Source organism: Lonchura striata, chromosome 6, assembly GCF_050655825.1.
Source record: "Lonchura striata isolate lonStrDom1 chromosome 6, ASM5065582v1, whole genome shotgun sequence".
Lineage (NCBI taxonomy): Eukaryota > Metazoa > Chordata > Aves > Passeriformes > Estrildidae > Lonchura > Lonchura striata.
Window position 1 is genome coordinate 5610803 of NC_140708.1, and position 13234 is coordinate 5624036.

A 13234-nucleotide genomic window follows, 5' to 3' on the forward strand; every position below is an offset into this window, starting at 1 on the left:
CAGAACTGGGCCCAGCACTTCAGGAATGGTGTCACCTGTGCTGAGCAGAGGGGAAGGGTCACTCCTGTGATGCAGCTGGTGTGGTTTTTTTTTTTTTGCTGGGAGGGTGTATTGCTGGCTCCTGGGAGCTTGTTGTCAACCAGACCCACAGGTCCTGCTTGGCAGAGCTGTTCCCAGTCTGTCAGCTCCCAGCCTGTGCTGGCTCCCAGGGTTACTCCCCCCCAGGTGGAGGAAGGATTCTGCCTTTCCTTTGTTTGAACACGTGAGGCTCCTGCCTGCCCTTTGCTCCAGCCTTTTAGAGTTGATCCAAGTGGCAGTGTGACCCTCTGGTGTCTTGGCCACTCACCCCAGTTATTGTGTCACCAGCACACTCTGTGCATCCTCCAGGTCATTAAAAGAGGTTAAAGGATTTTGGCTCTCATATCAACCTGTGGGAAGTGTCCTCCAACTGGACTTTTGTGGCACTGACCTCTCCCTGCTGGGCCTGCCCATTTGGCCACTTTTCCACCTACCTCCCTGCCCTTCTGGCTGCCCCATACTTTGCCAGCTCATCTGAGGGTGTGAGAAGAGCCAGTGTTGAAAGTCTTGCCAAAGCCAAGACAGACAGCATCCTCTGCACTCCCTTCATCCACCAGGATTGTTTCATCCTAGGAGGAGGCCAGGCTGGTGAAGCAGGATTTTTTCCCTTCATATGTCCCTGCTGACTACTTCTGATCACCCTCTTGTCCTTGAGGTAACTGGAAATGGTTTCCAAAGTTCATCAAGTGTGGCCTCACAGTGACAGCAGCCAGCTCCCTCAGCACCAGGTCCCATGGGATGAATATGTCCAGCCTCCTGGCCTCTAACCTGATCCTCTTCCACTGAGGAGAAGTCTTCTTTGTCTGGATCTCCCCTTTGGCCTCAGGGGCCTGCAGTTCCCAAAGGCTGGCCTCGCTGGCACCCTTCAATTCACATCCCTTGCCAGATTCAATTCCAGATGTGTTTTGGTTCTCTTAGCCCCACCCCTGCCCCATCAGTGTTCCCAGATTCCTCCTGGATCACCTGCCCCAGCAGGGTCAGTGTTCCCGGATTCCTTGTGGATCATCTGACCTTGCAGGATCAGTGTTCTGAGATTCCTGCTGGATCCCCTGCCCCTGCAGGGTCAGTGTTCTGAGATTCCTCGTGGATCATCTGACCTTGCAGGATCAGTGTTCCCGGATTCCTCGTGGATCATCTGCCCCTGCAGGATCAGTGTTCTGAGATTCCTCGTGGATCATCTGCCCCTGCAGGATCAGTGTTCTGAGATTCCTCGTGGATCATCTGCCCCTGCAGGATCAGTGTTCTGAGATTCCTCCTGGATCACCTGCCCCTGCAGGATCAGTGTTCCCGGATTCCTTGTGGATCATCTGATCTTGCAGGATCAGTGTTCCCGGATTCCTCGTGGATCATCTGACCTTGCAGGATCAGTGTTCTGAGATTCCTCGTGGATCATCTGACCTTGCAGGATCAGTGTTCTGAGATTCCTGCTGGATCACCTGCCCCTGCCCTGCTCTTTGCACTTGGCTCTGCTCAGGAGCTCTGTGCTTCTCCATGGGGGCCTCCTGTCCCTTCAGCTCCATCAGCTGCTTGCTGGGATGTTGTTCAGCCTGGAGGAGGTGATCCATTTACCAACCAGCTCCTTTGGGTCCCTTTCCTCTCCAAGCCCAGGGGGTTCTCCAGGCACACCCCTGCAGATGATGCCAAAGCCTGTTCTCCTAAAGCCCAGGGCTGTGGTGCAGCTTTCCCTCAGCTCCTTCCTTTGAGGGCTCTGAACTCCATGGTCAGTGCAGGCAGAGGTGCCCAGACCTTCACATCCCTGACCAGTTCTTTCCTCTCTGTAAGGCTGAGATCCACTCCCAGGGGCAGGAGAGAGAGATGAGATGGATGAGATCCCCTCTCAAGGGTGTTCCTTCGCCATCCAGCCTGGCCATGGGCACTTCCAGGGATCCAGGGCAATGGCCCCTGGAGCCCTGCAGGCTCTCCTGCGTGCCCACCTGGGTGGGTGGCTGCAGGTGGCTCTCCTGGTGTTTATTTGGACGTGCAGCCCTGTGTGTGAGCTCCAGGGTGGCAGCAGAACAGCTCAGCTCCTGGCAAAAGCCAGGCTTTGTGAGAACCTCCACTCTGATGGATGGATGCAATGTTTCTCTTGGATCCTTCAGCCCGGTTGTGGTGTCCGAGCCGAGGCTGTGCGTGTCGCTTTAGGAAAAGAAAGGCTTTATTTCTGTCTGATCTTCTCCCTCACTTGCGTGTTTCCAGTCTCTCCAGAAGGGCTGTGCTTCTCCCTCCTTCTCCTCTGCCTATTTATATCCGCGGTGACGTTGCAGGAGTGTTTGCTTTGGAAGAAATCTCTCGGTCTGAGCCAAACTGAAAGCAAACCTGCAGGAGAAAGCGTTCCTTTCTTCTCCTGCTGGGGAGAAGGGAGGCCTGGAGAGTCAGAGAAATTATCACCTGGGAAGGACAGGAAGCCTGGCAAGGTAAACGCCTTTTTCTGTTTGACTAATGCACTGACATCCACCCCCAAAAACAGTGAACTTCTCATTCCGAGGGGTGGAGGCGTGAAACTCTGGGGTGGTTTTAGAGAGGAGCTGTGAAATGAGTTGCTGAAAGCCTCCAGGCTCAGGACAAGGGCTCTTTAATAATCCAGCAGGACTTGTCTCATCAGCTGCTTGCATGCACAGCTCAGGGGGTGCTGGCCCCCCTCATCGGGTGATGCTCAGCAGCTTTTGCTTCTCCCCCCTGCTCCCCAAATATTGTGGTTGCACTGTGGAAGTGATTTCCTTACAGTAAAACTGAATTTTGCCTCATCTGTAGCTTTCTAAGCCCTTCAGAGCCCTGGCTCTGAAACTTCCCAAGCCTTTCTATTCTTATTGTGCTCGGTCTGAGTCTAAAATAAGGAATTTGGGTGATAGTTTTATAAAGGTATAAACTGAATAGTCTGTATTGTGTTTGTAGCCTAGTTTGCAATCTAAAGACATTTGTTTAAGGTCAGATTTTCTGACATCTGAAGCTGCATTTGCTACTTTTTGCTGCTTGTGAGCTGTAGAAGACACAGAAAGTAACACCTGAAGGTTTTGAAGAGCTCAGTATGAAGCTGAGCATGTTTGAGCCCTATTTCATTGCAGAAGTGCCAAACCCACAGCAAATATAACAGTTCAGCGTAAATAAACAGCCAAGAAGGTGAGTCTACCTCTCTAGAAAGTTGAAGCATTTACCTTCACCGTTTTACTCCCTATTAGATATTTTTAACTCCCAACCAAGCTGCATTTTTGTGACCTGTAATTGCAGGGGTAAAACCTCTGACAGTGATTTTTAGGAAACACAACATACAGTGGAAGTTCTGTGGAGATGTTCTGGATTGGAGCTCTTTGGTGTGGATGGAGGAGAAATTGAGCTATTCTTGCTCTAGGAAATTGTGGATGCAGCAAAACAGTACCCAAGCGAAGTCAGCCTTTGGGAGTAGTTACAGGTCCTTAAAAAATACCAGAGGTTTCTTTGACTGAGAGCATGGCAGGGATGTGGTGTCCCCAGTTTGAGATACACACCTACCCCACATAACTCCTGTGGAATCAGCTCTGTGACAACCTTGGGTAAACCACTCGGAATAACCAAGAGGCAGCAGGCTATTACAGAATCACAGAATCAAAATCCCAGAATGGTTTGGGGTGGAAGGGACCTTAAAGCCCATCCAGTGCCACCCCCTGCCATGGCAGGGACACCTCCCACAATCCCAGGCTGCTCCCAGCCCTGTCCAGCCTGGCCTTGGGCACTGCCAGGGATCCAGGGGCAGCCCCAGCTGCTCTGGGCACCCTGTGCCAGGGCCTGCCCACCCTCCCAGGGAACAATTCCTAATTCCCAATATCCCATCCATCCCTGCCCTCTGGCACTGGGAAGCCATTCCCTGTGTCCTGTCCCTCCATCCCTTGTCCCCAGTCCCTCTCCAGCTCTCCTGGAGCCCCTTTGGGCTCTGAGCTCTCCCTGGACCCTTCTCCTCTCCAGGGGAGCACCCCCAGCTCTCCCAGCCTGGCTCCAGAGCAGAGGGGTTCCAGCCCTGGAGCATTCCCATGGTCTCCTCTGGACTGGCTCCACAGCTCCAGGTCCTCCTGCTGTTGGTATCAAGCAGAGTGAATCCCCTTGTCTGTGCTCCTGGAGAGGGGTTTTTGGTGTTTGGGGGTTTGAAAACACAAACATAATCTGTGTGTTGTGACTGGTGTCAAGAACAGAAACGCAAGTGCCAGCACAGTAAATGCCAGCCAAAATATGCATGATGAATGCCAGGGGAAAGGTATTTGGCCATGGCTTGATTTAGCTGCTCTGTGTATACTGCAGCATAATATGTTGGTGTTGGAAATAGAAGTTTAGTTGAATTAGTGTGTGATTATGGGGATTTTTGAAGGTGTTTTGAATGAGTTAGAGATAGGACTTTGGAGTTGTTTTTGATTATGTGGGTTTATTTTTTATCTTTTTATAGGTAGAAAGGTTGAGTTTGGTTCATATTGCTACAGTATGGTTTAGAAGGTCACAAGACTTTTAGTTACAAGACTTTTAATGGAGTTATTTACTAATAAAACACTGCTAATAAGGATATTTATGTTTTTTACTTAATTTAAAAATATTTGGCTTTATGTTATTGTGTAAGTTTTTTAGTTAATTATGTTATAACACACAAACTTACAGTACTATATTTTAATATCTTTATTTTTAAACTACTTTATTTTTTATATTTTAAATTCTAAAACTCTAATTTTTAAAAAATTTAGTTTAACATGTTTCTACTTTAAACTATAAATCTACATTTTCACTTCTAATACTTAAGTTCAAATCCCTTCCCAAGATTTCAAATCAATTCCTATATTTAATTCTAAACTTTAACTTACAACCCCAAAGTTTTAAAAGTTCGTTATATTTCAAATTCCAACACATGCTGAAGCCCAGACAGAGCAGGTTTCCAGAGCAGCTGTGGCTGCCCCTGGATCCCTGGCAGTGCCCAAGGCCAGGCTGGACAGGGCTTGGAGCAGCCTGGGACAGTGGAAGGTGTCCCTGCCCATGGCAGGGGTGGGATGGGGTGAGCTTTAAAGTCCCTTCCAATCCAAACTATTCCATGATTTTATGCCTTTTGTGGTCAAAGCTGCTGAGACTTGGCTTTGGTGGGAGCAGGATGAAGTTCCTTCAGGTCCCTGTTCAAGTTCCTGTTTGGAATTGTAGTGAGAGATACATAATTCAGGTGCTTGTAGAAAAGTGTCCCTGTAAGAAATACGAGTTGGGATTTCATTGAATGTGGATTTTTTTTAGGACATATATTCCAGAAAGCAGAATTTTTATGGTCCTGGTAGAAGGACCAGGCTATTGTTTTTCATGCTTATACAAAGCTTATGCTTGAGCATCTTTTAAGAATAAATTGGACTGGAGGTCAAGGTCATAAAAATAAGGTCTAGCAGGCCTAATTTTTATTGCATTTTGATCATTGGTGGAGATAAAAGTACAGTTAGATTTTATCTGAGTGCCACCAAAAGCAGCCTTTGTTTGTGGTGGCATTGCTGCCTATTCCCTTTTTTGTAGGATGAGGTAAGGGGACTTTAAACATACTTCCCCTGTAAACCTTTTAAGCCTTTGAGATTAATGGCTCTGGCTTCCTGAGCATAATCTGTTCTTTCCAGCTCTTAATTAAGGTCATCCTTAGAACCCAGGTGAACCTGTGGCCAGGGAAGTCACAAGAAGGAGGATGAGAGCTGGAATGATGGAATTGCACAGCTCACCTGTGTGCAGAGCCCTGACACAGGATACTGGGAATACAACACCGTGCACCCTCACAAACAGCTCCTTATCACTCCTGATGAAATGTTCCCTTTGCCCTTGGGGCAGAGGAAGTGTGTATTTGAATATTAATCCACATCATGCTTATTAATTACAAAGCTATTGGATAGGTGGAGGTGTCAGGGCCATTTAACCTTTGGATGGTGGCTGCCAGCTCCGCAGGGAGAAGGGAACTGGAGGCTGGGATGAATTGGTAATGGAAGTTTTACGTTCAGACTCTTGGAGTGGAGTGTGTGTCGGTCTGGGTCTGCTGCCTGGCTGGGAGGGAGATGCTCCTGGCAGGAGCAGCAGGTGTAGGTCGGGTGTTTGGGATAACAAACAAACATCTTGCTGAAGAGCCCCAGGGAGTGGATTTCTCACTGCCTTCCTGCTCGGTGTGGCATGCAAGAAAACACTCAGGATGTGGAGACAGGGTTGATTTATCTTTAACAGGAAAAAAGCCCCCTCCACACCCACGAGCCCTGCTGTTGAACTTTAGCACCAAACATCATCCTGTATTAACTCTTGCTTTGTTTTTGGGGTTGTTGGCTGGCTTTAGTTTTAGTAGTTTGGGGTTGTTGTTTTATTTTGCTTGATATGTCTAAGGCCTTAAAGAAGGCAGAGCATCTGATAGTTCCAAACTGCTGGTATACAAACCATAGCCCTTGTCCCAAGGTGTGGGGCAAACAGCAAACTCTTTAGATGGAAAAATCAGTGGGACACCAATCTGTGTTCCATTACACTATTTGGTGAGAAACTATCTGTAACGGAGGCCGTTGGGTTGAAATTTTGGGTTTGGAAAAGACAAAAGCAGATTGGAATTTTGAGGTGGTGACTTTTTTAACTGGAGGTTTTTAGCACACCTGGGTGATGAGACTTCTGGGAGGGCAGAATTAGTGGATCAGGGAATTAGGAGTGGCACTTCCCAAGCTGGAAGTGCTGTAGCTGGATATGGGATACACACGTGGGAGTGATACCCTGCCCTGTGAAAAATGTCCTTATAGTTGAGTGGAGGGTTTGAAAAGGCCTTCTTGTTTCTGTTTTTCTCTTTTATAGAAAGCCTAACTCTCCCAGGCTCAAAAGGGACCTCAGTGGTATTAAATTCTTACTTTGACATGGGTATGTAATTGCACATGCCCTGGATGGAATTGCCATTCCAGAGCTTTTCCCCTGAAGAAGTGCTGGGTGTTTGGCTCTGCAGAGCCACTCCTGGGATGGTCCATGTGTTTCTCCAAGGAGCTAAAGGTCAACCACGACCTTGAATTGAAAAGAACAGAAGGCTGGGCACCTGGGAAGCACACATGATGAGCACAGTGAGGATTTTAGCCATTTAGATTAGATGAGATCTCCAGGAGCTGCTTGGATGACGACTGGGACAGAGTGAGGACACTTCACTGTGAGTCCCATATCCTGGTGGACCTCCGGGGGTTTGGGATCCCACTGCTGCTCCTGCCATCCCTTTTAGAGTTACAGGTGTGCTCAAGGAGGGTGTGTGATCCCTCAGGGCTGTCCCAGCGGGTGCAGCCCCATGTCTGGGGGTTTGGAGGGAGGCAGTGGATCAGCTCAGCCAGGCAGAGCATCCCGGCTTGCAGAACTGCTGCGAGGGCAAAGGACATCCCACGTGGCCAAACACAGCAGCACCAGGTGTTTCTTAACTCCCTGCTGAACCAGGAACAGGAGGAGCTTCCAGCTGGTTTTCCAGAGGATTCTGGTTTGCTGCCAGGGTTTAAAATACACCTTCGCTCTTGCATTCGTGCTGGAGCACATGATGCTGAAATTGGAGGAATTCTGCTGAGGGAACTCAGTTCAACTTGCAGGCAAGGCTGAGCTTTTTATAGGGAGACAGGGAGAAGAGTGGTTTCCTGCGGACGTTGCTCTGTGAGTCACAGTTCCATGACACAGCATTCCTCCGGGAAACTTAATTGCTGGAACTGATGAGCACGTCAGGCTCTGGAATCTCCCTTTGTGTCAGCAAACACACCTAAGCATTTCATCTGGTGCTTCTGGAAGTTGTTCTGATAGGACTTCAGAGATTGTACACGAAGCTGTTTCATATTTTTTAGTTTCTTTCAGAACCCCATTAATTTAAATATTTTTAGTTTCAAAAGCAACTGTCCATTAACAGTGTTCTACATAAGTTGTAATGGCTGTTAATGCTGTAACACAGATGAAATAATAATTATTATTTAATTACACAGGTAATAACAAAGTTTCACATTACTTTTCAAAGTGTTTTAATGCAAGCAAAGGTCAGAGTAGCTTTATAATGCTCCTGTAGCACATTTTTTCTGATGTGTCACTGACCAGGACAAGTTACTTGAACCGACAGACAAAAAAAAAAACTTTGAAGGTTTTTTGGGATACATGGGGTGGACGTATAGACTTAAATTGCTTGTATGAAGCCCTTTGAACACATCACACAGTCACAGTGCTGAGCTGGCCCTGCTGAGGGACCCCAGGGCTGTGTCCAGTTCTGGGTCCCCAGTCCCATGGAGAGGCTGGAGCGTGGCCAGGGCAGGGAAGGGAGCTGGGGAAGGGGCTGGAGCCCCAGGAGCGGCTGAGGGAGCTGGGAAGGGGCTCAGCCTGGAGCAAAGGAGGCTCAGGGGGGACCTTGTGGCTCTGCACAGCTCCTGCCAGGAGGGGACAGCCAGGGGGGGTCGGGCTCTGCTGCCAGGGAACAGGGACAGGACAAGGGGAAACGGCCTCAAGCTGGGCCAGGGGAGGCTCAGCTGGGACAGCAGCAGGAATTTCTCCATGGAAAGGCTGCTCAGGCCTTGGCAGGGCTGCCCAGGGAGCTTTGGAGTGCCCATCCCTGGAGGTGTCCCAGGAAGGGCTGGAGGTGGCACTCAGTGCTCTGGGCACTGGGCACAGCTGGGACTCTGTGGGCTGGCAGGGATTTTCCTGCCCCAGGGACCCTGGCGTTCTGAGCAGTTTTTTCTTACTTACCCGAGACTTTTTTTGCCACCCTCAGTGCTGGATTTCATCTGCTAATACACAATTCTTTTCTGATGGGCAGGGTAAAAGGGTGCTCAACATAATCTGACTGTTTCTGATGTTTAGGCAGAGGAAGGCCTTTCCCCAGGCCTTTGAAAAGACATTCCAAATGCATGTGGTTCTTGAATGATCAACACACATCAACACTGGAGCTCAGTAGCAGCCCTTCCTCCTCAGTGCCAGCAGTCAACCTCAAATCTGGTTTTTGTCACATTGCTCATGTTCTGGTGGGAAAGAAGCAACATCTCTGTGGCCATCTCTATTCTTCAGGCGTTTTTCAGGCGACTGTCACTCTCCTGTTGAAGCAGGAGGGGGGAAGGTAGAGGTGAAACAGCAACAGCCACTGAACTGAGGGCAGCAGTCCCAGATACTCAATCCTATAGAAAGAAAATTATGTCATCAGCTCAGGCTGTCCTCTCTTTCAGCCCTTAGGCTAAATATGTCCTGGCAGGACTGTGTAGGAGAAAAAGAAAACAAGCTCTTCTTTGCACATCCAGTGGGAGAGTTCATTGTGTTTCTTTTTATTTGTTTAGGGCATTACAGGGTGTTATGTTGTATCTGTCTGGACACATGCAGTATTTAAATGCACCATGGTTGAAAAAGTGTTCTCAAAGCACACCTTTAATTACCTGTAATACTTGTCCAACTGTCTTCTCTTCTCCCTTCTGGCCCCACCTGACTCGTGGGAACACAGGGCTGGCTTTCTTACGTGCCTTGAGGTCACTGAACTCACACAGGCCTGGATCATGGGGGAAAAAATATTGCCAAGATAAGATCTGCTGAAGAAACACAAGAGCATTTCTGTCAAATATGAAGGCATTTATTGTCTGGAGGGAGTTACTGAGTTGGCCTCTGGCCTCACCAGGTGACTTCTGCTGTCCTGGGAGGTGTGTGAGGGCCCAAATTAGACATGAGTGTTGTCAGCATAACAAGGAGTCCTTGGCCTGTGGCATCTTCTAATTAAGCTGTAGATTCCTTATATATATTCTCAGTGGGAGGGATTTACAGGATTGGTACCGACTGAATTACGTCTAAGGAATCTTCAGGTGATGAGCAATTACTGTTTTCACCCCAGAATCCCTGCTGGAAAGGGGGGCCAGGCTGGGCAGATGACATCTGTTGAGTGTTACAGAGTCCAGTTATTAAAAGACTGCTGGGAAAAAATACAGAGCTCACTGGTAGCTCATTCCACATCTCTTCAGATTTTAAATAAAATGAGCTGAGTTGGACTTGACCATGGGCTGTTTTCAGGTGTGTAAACTTTGTGGAGGAGCTGATGGTGAGCACATTGTTCCACTGGATACTTGGCTGTCTCCATGTGTTAGGAACGAGCACTTCTGGGCCATGTTCAGGGGTGTGAATCTATTAAAAAACCCCAAAGCAACTAATCCTTTAAAATACTTGTTTTCTGTATGATAGGATGAGTGTGGAAGGATTTCTGTGCGCAGCTTGTGAAAGTTCTTTTTCCACCCTGTGCTTCTTCGATGTGGCTCTGCAGATTCCTCGGTATTCCTGGCAACAGGCTCCCTCTCTCGGGATGGAGCTCAGAAAACTTGATGCTGCTATTTGTTACTGCCGTTGCCTATTTTTCACTTTCCACATTATTTCATCTGTGGAGTGGAAGCAGGCGGCTTCCTACGCCTCTGACTTCACTCCTGGACAGTGTCTCTGTTGGCTCCAGCAGGCAGCAGACTGGGGAGAGTCCGTGCTGTGCTGGAAAACACTGCCAGCGCTGCTCATCCCATCAGTGTTCCCAACATGACTCAGCCTGCTTTGTGTTGTGGTTTTGTACCGAATTACAGCAACTCCCCGCTGGCCCGAGGCAGCAGCCAGCAGACATCCTCTGCTCCCTCTCACCTGGGATGCTTTCAGCAGCCTTTCCCGCTGGATCCGCGGGCAGGAGGTCCTGTGTGCTTCCAGTCCTTGCTGTGCCCTTTGGGACAGAGGCTGGATGCCAGCCTCGGGGGCCGCTGATGCTGCCTGCCCAGAGACTGCTGCTGGTGGCACCAGTGGGGTGGAGCCAAAAAATTCATGGAAAGCTCGGGGTGTTGGTTGTTTTGCTTCGTGTTTGTGTGGTGGAACACGATTTTTCTTTGTGGTGGAAGTTTTTTTTTTTTTTTATTTGTAGGGTAGGACTTAACATATATACTGGAAAAATGAATCCTTCCTCCCTGCAGTGACTTTTTCAGCTTTCAAAAGTGACACTTCAGGAAAGCGTTCCACGGGTACAGTAGGAATCAGCAGACTGAACTTCGGTGATGTACCCATTTCCCTGTGGTTTAGGTGCTGTGTTCAGCTTTCAAAAGTGACACTTGATGAAAGCGTTCCACGCATACAGTAGGAATCAGCCTGGACCTCGGCGGTGTCCCGATTTCCCGGTGCATTTGCCGGGAGCGGTTGCACCAGCGGGGCCGGGCTGGCACTCCCTCCTCCTCCTCCTCCTCCTCCTCCTCCTCCTCTCCCGCAGCTCTCCTGTGGCGGGCGCTCCGTCCCCTCCTCTCCCGGCGCTGACGCACTGGCGCGCCCGCGGAAGGAGCCGCTCCGCCGCCCTGCATCTGCGCTCACCTCTCCGCGTTTCCCTCCGCAGACGCTTCCCGCAGCTGGGAGAGGAGCCCTGAGGAAGCGCAGCCCGGGGGAAATTGAAAGGCAACTTTGAAGGCCGAGGAAGTCGGGGCTGGCGAAGGAGGCGCGCTCGGCGCTCCGGGAGTGGCCGCGCCGCCGCCGCGTCCCCGTCCTGCTGCGGGAGCGGCGCGGCTGCCTGCAGCCGCGAGAGGAAAAGCCGCCTTTCTGCTGCTCTCGCCCGCCTCGTTTCCCGCAGTGAGTCGCTTTCCTCTCCGCACGGTCCCGTTTGATTTCCCGCAGTGAGTCGCTTTCCTCTCCGCACGGTCCCGTTTGAGTGTAGAGGAGTGTTTGGGCGGCCGGGGGCTGTGTTTGGGGAGCCACAGAGGGGCTTGGGTACAGTCGGGTCTACAGCACAGCTCTGGGGAGTTGGTTGACTTTTTCCTTGGGTGACTTTTTTGAAAGTGGCGCTTAAACTTGTGGTTACTTTGTTGTTTGCTGCTTGGTTTTAGTCTTGGCTTTTAGTTTAGGTTGGTGTCTTTCTTAGTCGAAACCAGCTTGCAGGACAGCAATGATCTGCCGGTGGCTTGTCCCCCAGATTGTGTCAGGCTTGTGTTTCCATCAGGCAGCCTCATCTCCTGCTGGGGCACGGAATCTCCCCCGGTATCTAGGTTTGTTTGCGGCACACCTGCGGGAGATAACCGGAGTTCCACAGCGTGGCAGCGGCGTTGCCTGCACAAACTGACAGCCAGGGACAATCTGCTGTCCCCTTTGGCACCTCGGGCAGCTCTCCCCATGCCTGACCTGCCCCTTGACTGCTGCCTCATATCCCCAGGGCAGTTGCTGGCAGTGTTTGTGTGAAGGAGCAGGAGCAAGAAGGTGTTTTAGACTTTCTGTGATGTCCTAGAGCGGCTGTGCCTGTGCCATGTCTGTGTCTGTCACGGTGTCACCGCTGCCCCGTGGCGTGAACACAGCTGCGGTTGTACAGCAGGGTGGCCCTGGGTTTGGAGAACAGTCCTTGAGTCACTGGGGGAACACAGAGATCCTCTCGGAGTGCACTGGGGGAACAGAACTTTATCCGTGAGCTGTGGAGTCTTTCCAGGGACTGTGATCCTATTTCTGCATTTTGGGCACAGCCGCCTTTTCTTCTCAACCTAAACCTCTTTGGAACTCAATGCTTTAATCTGGAAGCCTTGTAATAGATTTAGAGCAATGAGTCAAGGGTTTTTTCTTTTCTTCTGGGTAAGAAGCTAAAACAAACTGCCTGCAGTGACTCATCCGTATGTGTTTTTGATACATATATTTGTGTATAGGAACACACAAGTGTACACACAGAGAAGAGCTACTCCAGGCATTGGTTTTTAGGCTGTGTGTGTAAATATGGGCATGTGTGTCTATAAAAAATGTGGTTTTACAGCAGGATGGTGTGAGCACACTGAGAGGAGCATTAATTTCTTCCTGCTCTGTCAAGTAACACCCTGTCTTCTTCATTTGCCAGTTGATTTGGTTATGCAGACAAAAGCAGGAAAACAGACCATAACAAAACCACTCTTATCTAATCTGCTTAACAGCACTGTCAGGTAAATCATTAACCCACAGGCCTGGTGCCTGTAAAAGATGCTAAAGAGGTTTCCTGCCCCTGAAACTCCCCCTTTCCAGAAGGTAAGAAATGAAATTACTTGCAGATCTTGGTTTCATACGTGGGTGTTTGCTGCTGCCGTGGTTTCTGTGCCTGTTAACAAAGTGCTGTAGTCCAGTGGATTAATGATGGGAGAGGACCTGAACACCCTGCGGTCTTTTTCCTAAGCTCCAGCTAAGGCAGAGGGAAACACAGCATTTACTTTCTTGTAAACACTGTCATTCATTAATGAAA

General features: G+C 49.5%; 1 protein-coding gene across 8 annotated transcripts in view; it reads left to right on the plus strand.

Annotated features, from left to right (window-relative positions):
- The window catches only part of SGMS1 (sphingomyelin synthase 1), an 88653-nt gene that overhangs the window by 42409 nt on the left and 33010 nt on the right, over positions 1-13234 (plus strand). For 4 of the 8 annotated variants that reach the window (XM_085583981.1, XM_085583980.1, XM_085583982.1 and 1 more), the window contains one exon: positions 11390-11619. The exons of 2 other annotated variants lie outside the window; for them this stretch is intronic. The gene's annotated coding sequence lies outside the window, so the exon portion shown is untranslated. Of the gene's footprint in view, positions 1-1360; positions 2493-11389; positions 11664-13234 lie in introns of those variants that run through there. 2 more of the 8 variants (XM_021537074.3, XM_085583979.1) reach the window with 2 other exon arrangements.